Genomic DNA, 9220 nt, shown 5'->3' with positions numbered 1-9220 from the left:
TATCACGTTGTGGTTGTACGTAGGTAAGAAACGTTCTTGCTAGAAACCTATACAAGCCACATAAAACTTGCAACAACAATTAGAGGACGTCTAACTTGTTTTTGCAGCATGTGCTATGTGATGTGATATGGCCAGAAGATGTGATGAATGATATATGTGATGTATGAGATTGATCATATTCTTGTAATAGGAATCACGACTTGCATGTCGATGAGTATAACAACCGGCAGGAGCCATAGGAGTTGTCTTTATTTTTGTATGACCTGCGTGTCAATGAAAACGCCATGTAATTACTTTACTTTATTGCTAAGCGCGTTAGCCATAGAAGTAGAAGTAATCGTTGGTGTGACAACTTCATGAAGACACAATGATGGAGATCATGATGATGGAGATCATGGTGTCATGCCGGTGACAAAGATGATCATGGTGCCCCGAAGATGGAGATCAAAGGAGCAAAATGATATTGGCCATATCATGTCACTATTTGGTTGCATGTGATGTTTATCATGTTATGCATCTTATTTGCTTAGAACGACGGTAGTAAATAAGATGATCCCTCACTAAAATTTCAAGAGAAGTGTTCCCCCTAACTATGCACCGTTGCGAAGGTTCGTTGTTTTGAAGCACCACGTGATGATCGGGTGTGATAGATTCTAACGTTCGAATACAACGGGTGTTGACGAGCCTAGCATGTACAGACATGGCCTCGGAACACATGCGAAACACTTAGGTTGACTTGACGAGCCTAGCATGTACAGACATGGCCTCGGAACACAAGAGACCGAAAGGTCGAACATGAGTCGTATAGCAGATACGATCAACATGGAGATGTTCACCGATGATGACTAGTCCGTCTCACGTGATGATCGGACACGGCCTAGTTTGACTCGGATCATGTATCACTTAGATGACTAGAGGGATGTCTATCTGAGTGGGAGTTCATTAAATAATCAGATGAACTTCATTATCATGAACATAGTCAAAAGGTCTTTGCAAATTATGTCATAGCTTGCGCTTTAGTTCTACTGTTTAAGATACGTTCCTCGAGAAAATTTAGTTGAAAGTTGGTAATAGCAATTATGCGGACTGGGTCCGTAAACTGAGGATTGTCCTCATTGCTGCACAGAAGGCTTATGTCATTAATGCACCGCTCGGTGTGCTGAACCTCAGCGTCGTCTGTAGATGTTGCAAAACATCTGGCATACACGTTTTGATGACTACGTGATAGTTCAGTGCGTATTGCTAACGGTTTAGAATTGTGGCACCAAAGATGGTTTTGAAACGTCGCAGAACATATGAGATGTTCCAAAGACTGAAATTGGGATTTTAGACTAATGCCCACGTCAAGAGGTATGAGACCTCTGACAAGTTTCTTAAGCCTACAAACTAAGGGAGAAAAGCTCAATCGTTGAGCATGTGCTCAGATTGTCTGAATACTACAATCACTTGAATCGAGTGGGAGTTAATCTTCCAGATGAGATAGTGATGGTTCTCCATAGTCACTGCCACCAAGCTATTAGAGCTTCGTGATGAACTATAACATATCAGGGATAGACATGATGATCCTTGAGCAACTTGCGATGTTTGACACCGCGAAAGTAGAAATCAAGAAGGAGCATCAATTGTTGATGGTTAGTAAAACCACTAGTTTCTAAGAAGGGCAAGGGCAAAAGGGATACTTCATGAAACGGCAAAACATTTGCTGCTCTAGTGAAGAATCCCAAGGTTGAACCCAAACCCGAGACTAAGTGCTTCTGTAATGAGGGGAACGATCACTGAAGCAGTACTACCCTAGATACTTGGTAGATGAGAAGGCAGGCAAGGTCGACAGAAGTATATTGGATATACATTATATGAATGTGTACTTTACTAGTACTCCTAGCAGCACCAGGGTATTAGATACCGGTTCGGTTGCTAAGTGTTAGTAACTCGAAATAAAAACTGCGGAATAAACGGAGACTAGCTAAAGGTGAGATGACGATATGTGTTGGAAGTGTTTCCAAGGTTGATGTGATCAAGCATCGCATGCTCCCTCTACCATCGAGATTGGTGTTAAACCTAAATAATTGTTATTTGGTGTTTACGTTGAGCATAGACATGATTGGATTGTGTTGTTCATTTAAGAAGAATAATGGTTACTCTTTTATTTGAATAATACCTTCAATGGTCTTGCACCTAAAATAAATGGTTTATTGAATCTCGATCGTAGTGATACACATGTTCATGCCAAAAGTAATGATAGTACCACATACTTGTGGCACTGCTATTTGAGTCATATTGGGATAAAACACATGAAGAAGCTCCATGTAGATGGATCTTTGGACTCACTCATTTTTGAAAAGATTGAGACATGCGAACCATGTCTATTAGTATATATGCATGAAGAAAGTCCATACAGATGGATCGTTTGGACTCACTTGATTTTGAATCACTTGAGACATGCAAATCATACCACATGGGCAAGATGACTGAAAGGTCTCGTTTTCAGTAAGATGGAACAAGAGAGCAACTTGTTGGAAGTAATACATTCTGATGTATGCAGTCCAATGAGTGCTGAGGCATGCAGTGGATATCGTTATGTTCTTACTTCACAGATGATTTGAGTAGATGCTGACTGTATTTACTTGATGAAACACGAGTCTGAATTATTGAAAGGTTCAAGTAATTCTAGAGTGAAGTTGAAGATCGTCGTGACAAGAGGATAAAATGTCTGTGATATGATCATAGAGATGAGTATCTGAGTTACGAGTTTGGCACACAATTAAGACATTGTGGAAAGTGTTTCACAATTAATACCGCCTGGAACACCACAGAGTGATGGTGCGTCCGAACATCATAACTGCACCCTATTGGATATGGTGCATACCATGATGTCTCTTATCTAATTACCACTATCGTTTATGGGTTAGGCATTAGAGACAAACGCATTCACTTTAAAAGGGGCACCACGCAATTCCGTTGAGACGACACCGTTTAGAGAAACCTAAGTTGTTGTTTCTTAAAAGTTTGGGGCTGCGATGCTTATGTGAAAAAGTTTCAGGCTAATAAGCTCGAACCCAAAACGGATAAATGCATCTTCATAGAATACCCAAAACAGTTGGGTATACCTCCTATTTCAAATCTGGAAGCAAAAGTAATTGCTTCTAGAAACGAGTCCTTTCTCGAGGAAAAGTTTCTCTCGAAAGAATTGAGTGGGAGGATGGTGGAGACTTGATGAGGTTATTGAACCATAACTTCAACTAGTGTGTAGCAAGGCACAGGGAGTTGTTCCTGCGGCACCTACACCAATTGAAGTGGAAGCTTATGATAGTGATCATGAAACTTCGGATCAAGTCACTACCAAACCTCGTAGGTCGATAAGGATGCGTACTACTTCAGAGTGGTACATAATCCTATCTTGAAAGTCATGTTGCTAGACAACAACGAACCTACGAGCTATGGGGAAGTGATGGTGGGCCCGGATTCCGACAAATGGTTAGAAGCCATGAAATTCAAGATAGGATCCATGTATCAGAACAAAGCATGGACTTTGGTGAACTTGCCCGATGATCGGCAAGCCATTGAGATAAATGGATCTTTAAGAAGAAGACGGACATGGACGGTAATGTTACCGTCTATGAAGCTCGACTTGTGGCAAAGAGTATTTTCACAAGTTCAAGGAGTTGACTACGATGAGATTTTCTCATCCGTAGCGATGCTTAAGTCCGTCGGAATCATGTTAGCATTAGCTGCATTTATGAAATCTGGCAGATGGATGTCAAAAAAAAAACAAGTTTCCTTACCAGTTTTCGTAAGGAAAGGTTGTATGTGATACAATCAGAAAGGTTTTGTCCATCCTAAGGATGCTAAAAGGTGTGCTAGCTCCAGCGATCCTTCCATGGATTAGAGCAAGCATCTCGGAGTCAGAATATACGCTTTGATGAGATGATCAAAGATTTTTGGGTTTATACAAAGTTTATGAGAAACTTGTATTTCCAATAAAGTGAGTGGGAGCGCTACAACATTTCTGATAAGTATATGTGAATGACATATTGTTGATCCGAAATGATGTAAAATTTCTGGAAAGCATAAAGGGTTGTTTAAAAGGAGTTTTTCAAAGGAAGACCTGGATAAAGCTGCTTACATATTGGGCATCAAGATCTATAGAGATAGATCAAGACGCCTGATGATACTTTCAAAGAACGCACACCTTGACATGATTTTGAAAGGGTTCAAAATAGATCAGCAAAGAAGGAGTTCTTGGCTGTGTTACAAGGTGTGAGTATTGAGTAAGACTCAAGACCTGACCACAGCAGAAGAGAGAGAAAGGACGAAGGTCGTCCCCTATGCTTTAGACGTAGGCTCTACAGTATGCTATGCTGTGTACCGCACATGAAGTGTGCCTTGCCATGAGTTGGTCAAGGGGTACAATAGTGATCCGGGAATGGATCACATGACAGCGGTCGAACTTATCCTTAGTATCTAGTGGACTAAGGAATTTTCTCGATTATGGAGGTGAAAAGGAGTTCGTCGTAAAGGGTTACGTTGATGCGAACTTTGACACTAATCCAGATGGCTCTGAGTAGTAAACCGGATTCGTATAGTAGAGCAATTACTTGAAATGGCTCCAAGTAGCGCGTGGTAGCATCCACAAGATGACATAGATATTCGTAAAGCACACGGTTCTGAAAGGTTCAGACCCGTTGACTAATAACCTCTCTCACAAGCATAACATGATCAAACCAGAACTCATTGAGTGTTAATCACATAGTGATGTGAACTAGATTGTTGACTCTAGTAAACTCTTTGGATGTTGGTCACATGGTGATGTGACCTATGAGTGTTAATCACATGGTGATGTGGACTAGATTATTGACTCTAGTGCAAGTGGGAGACTATTGGAAATATGCCCTAGAGGCAATAATAAATAGGTTATTATTATATTTCCTTGTTCATGATAATCGTTTATTATCCATGCTAAAATTGTATTGATAGGAAACTCAGATACATGTGTGGATACATAGACAACACCATGTCCCTAGTAAGCCTCTAGTTGACTAGCTCGTTGATCAATAGATGGTTACGGTTTCCTGACCATGGACATTGGATGTCGTTGATAACGGGATCACATCATTAGGAGAATGATGTGATGGACAAGACCCAATCCTAAGCCTAGCACAAGATCGTGTAGTTCGTTTGCTCAGAGCTTTTCTAAGGTCAAGTATCATTTCCTTAGACCATGAGATTGTGCAACTCCCGGATACCGTAGGAATGCTTAGGGTGTACCAAACGTCACAACGTAACTGGGTGGCTATAAAGGTGCACTACAGGTATCTCCGAAAGTGTCTGTTGGGTTGGCACGAATCGAGACTGGGATTTGTCACTCCGTGTAAACGGAGAGGCATCTCTGGGCCCACTCGGTAGGACATCATCATAATGTGCACAATGTGACCAAGGAGTTGATCACGGGATGATGTGAGTTACGGAACGAGTAAAGAGACTTGCCGGTAACGAGATTGAACAAGGTATCGGGATACCGACGATCGAATTTCGGGCAAGTAACATACCGGTAGACAAAGGGAATTGTATACGGGATTGATTGAATCCCCGACATCGTGGTTCATCCGATGAGATCATCGTGGAACATGTGGGAGCCAACATGGGTATCCAGATTCCGCTGTTGGTTATTGACCGGAGAACGTCTCGGTCATGTCTGCATGGTTCCCGAACCCGTAGGGTCTACACACTTAAGGTTCGGTGACGCTAGGGTTGTAGAGATATTAGTATGCGGTAACCCGAAAGTTTTTCAGAGTCCCGGATGAGATCCCGGACGTCACGAGGAGTTCCAGAATGGTCCGGTGGTAAAGTTTTATATATGGTAAGTCTTATTTTGGTCACTGGAAAAGTTTCGCACTTTATCGGTATTGTACCGGGGGTGCTGAAAGGGGTCCGGGGGTCCACCAAGGGGGCCCACCAGCCCCGGGGGGCCACAAGGGCTGTAGGGGTGTGCGCCTTGGCCTATATGGGCCAAGGGAACCAGCCCCAAGAGGCCCATGCGCCAAGAGATAAGATAAAGGGAGAGTCCTAAAGGGGGAAGGCACCTCCGAGGTGCCTTGGGGAGGATGGACTCCTCCCTGGCCGCACCCTTCCTTGGAGGAAGGGCCAAGGCTGCGCCCCCCTCTCCCTTGGCCCTATATATAGCGGGGGGAAGGGAGGGCAGCAATACCCTAAGCCCTGGCGCCTCCCTCTCCCTCCCGTGACATCTCTTCCTCCCCGCTTGTGCTTGGCGAAGCCCTGCCGGGATCCCGCTACTTCCACCACCACGCCGTCATGCTGCTGGATCTCCATCAACCACTCCTTCCCCCTTGCTGGATCAAGAAGGAGGAGACGTCGCTGCTCCGTACGTGTGTTGAACGCGGAGGTGCTGTCCGTTCGGCGCTAGGATCATCGGTGATTTGGATCACGACGAGTACGACTCCATCAACCCCGTTCTCTTGAACGCTTCCGCTCGCGATCTACAAGGGTATGTAGATGCACTCCTCCCCTCTCGTTGCTAGATTACTCCATAGATTGATCTTGGTGAGGCGTAGAAAATTTTGAATTTCTGCTACGTTCCCCAACACCACCTGCCCCGGAGGGCCTTATGCGCTGTAGGTGGGAGGGAACCAGCCCTTAGTGGGCTGGGCGCCAACCCCCCTAGGGCCCATGCGCCTAGGGTTTGGGGGGAACCCTAAAGGGGGCGCCCCCCTTGCTTGGGGGGCAAGCCACCTCCCCCCTTGGCCGCCGCCCCCCCTCTAGATCTCATCTAGAGGGGCCGGCCCCCTTCCCCCTTCTCCCTATAAATAGAGGGGTGAGGGGAGGGCTGCAGCACCACATCCAAGGCGCAGCCCCTCCCCTCCCCAACACCTCTCCTCCTCCGCGTGTGCTTGGCGAAGCCCTGCCGGAGAACTGTCACTCCACCACCACCACGCCGTCGTGCTGCTGTTGGAGCCTTCTTCCTCAACCTCTCCCTCCTCCTTGCTGGATCAAGGCGTGGGAGACGTCACCGCTCCGTACGTGTGTTGAACGCGGAGGTGCCATTCGTTCGGCGCTTGGATCATCGGTGATTTGGATCACGACGAGTATGACTCCATCAACTCCGTTCTCTTGAACGCTTCTGCTCGCGATCTACCAGGGTATGTAGATGCACTCCTCCCCTCTCGTTGCTAGTAAACTCCATAGATTGATCTTGGTGATGCGTAGAAAATTTTAATTTCTGCTACGATCCCCAACATCATTCCGTTTGGACTCCGTTTGATATTCCTTTTCTGCGAAACACTGAAACAAGGGAAAAACAGAAACTGGCACTAGGCTCTGGGTTAATAGGTTAGTCCCAAAAATAATATAAAAGTGTATAATAAAGCCCATAAACATCCAAAACAGATAATATAATAGCATGGAACAATAAAAAATTATAGATACGTTGGAGACGTATCACTACTTTAGCTAATTGCTCCCACTTTCAATATGTATCCGGATTGTGACTTAGAGTCATTCAGATTGGTGTCAAAGCTTGCATCGACGTAACTCTTTACGACGAACTCTTTATCACCTCCATAACCGAGAAATATTTCCTTAGTCCTCTAAGGATAATTTTGACCGCTGTCTAGTGATCTACTCCTAGATCAAAATGTACTCCCTCGCCAAACTCAGGGCAGGGTATACAATAGGTATGGTACACAACATGGCATAATTTATAGAACCTATGGCTGAGGTATAGGGAATGACTCTCATTCTCTCTCTATCTTCTGCCGTGGTCGGGCTTTGAGTCTTACTCAACTTCACACCTTGCAACACAGGCAAGAACTCTTTCTTTGACTGTTCCATTTTGAACTACTTCAAAAACTTGTCAAGGTATGTACTCATTGAAAAAAACTTATCAAGCATCTTGATCTATCTCTATAGATCTTGTTGCTCAATATGTAAGCAGCTTGACCGAGGTCTTTCTTTGAAAAACTATTTTCAAACACTCCTTCATGCTTTCCAGAAAATTCTACATCATTTCCGATCAACAATATGTCATTCACATATACTTATCAGAAAGGTTGTAGTGCTCCCACTCACTTTCTTGTAAATACAGGCTTCACCGCAAGTTTGTATAAAACTATATGTTTTGATCAACTCATCAAAGCGTATATTCCAACTCTGAGATGCTTGCACCGGTCCATAGATGGATCGCTGGAGCTTGCACACTTTGTTAGCACCTTTAGGATCGACAAAATCTTCTGGTTGCATCATATACAACTCTTCTCTAAGAAATCCATTAAGGAATGTAGTTTTGACATCCATTTGCCAGATTTCATAAAATGCGGCAACTGCTAACATGATTCGGACAGACTTAAGCATCGATACGAGTGAGAAAATCTCATTGTATTCAACACCTTGAACTTGTCGAAAACCTTTTTCGACAATTCGAGCTTTGTAGATAGTAACACTACTATCAGTGTCCGTCTTCCTCTTGAAGATCCATTTATTCTCTATGGCTTGCCGATCATCGGGCAAGTCAACCAAAGTCCACACTTTGTTCTCATACATGGACCCCATCTCAGATTTCATGGCCTCAAGCCATTTCGCGGAATCTGGGCTCATCATCGCTTCCTCATAGTTCGTAGGTTCGTCATGGTCTAGTAACATGACATCCAGAACAGGATTACCGTACCACTCTGGTGCGGAACGTACTCTGGTTGACCTACGAGGTTCGGTGGTAACTTGATCTGAAGTTTTATGATCATCATCATTCACTTCCTCACTAATTGGTGTAGGCATCACTGGAACTGATTTCTGTGATGAACTACTTCCCAATTCGGGAGAAGGTACAATTACCTCAGCAAGTTCTACTTTCCTCCCACTCACTTTTCGAGAGAAACTACTTCTCTAGAAAGGATCCATTCTTTGCAACGAAAATCTTGCCTTCGGATCTGTGATAGTAGGTGTACCCAATATTTTCTTTTGGGTATCCTATGAAGACGCACTTCTCCGATTTGGGTTCGAGCTTATCAAGTTGAAACTTTTTCACATAAGCATCGCAACCCCAAACTTTAAGAAACGACAGCTTGGGTTTCTTGCCAAACCATAGTTCATATGGTGTCGTCTCAACGGATTTAGATGGTGACCTATTTAACGTGAATGCACCTGTCTCTAATGCATAACCCCAAAAGGATAGTGGTAAATCGGTAAGAGATATCATAGATCGCACCATATC

Source organism: Triticum aestivum, chromosome 7D (genome assembly GCF_018294505.1).
Source record: "Triticum aestivum cultivar Chinese Spring chromosome 7D, IWGSC CS RefSeq v2.1, whole genome shotgun sequence".
Taxonomy (NCBI): domain Eukaryota; kingdom Viridiplantae; phylum Streptophyta; class Magnoliopsida; order Poales; family Poaceae; genus Triticum; species Triticum aestivum.
Note: the sequence above shows the minus strand (reverse complement) of the source record.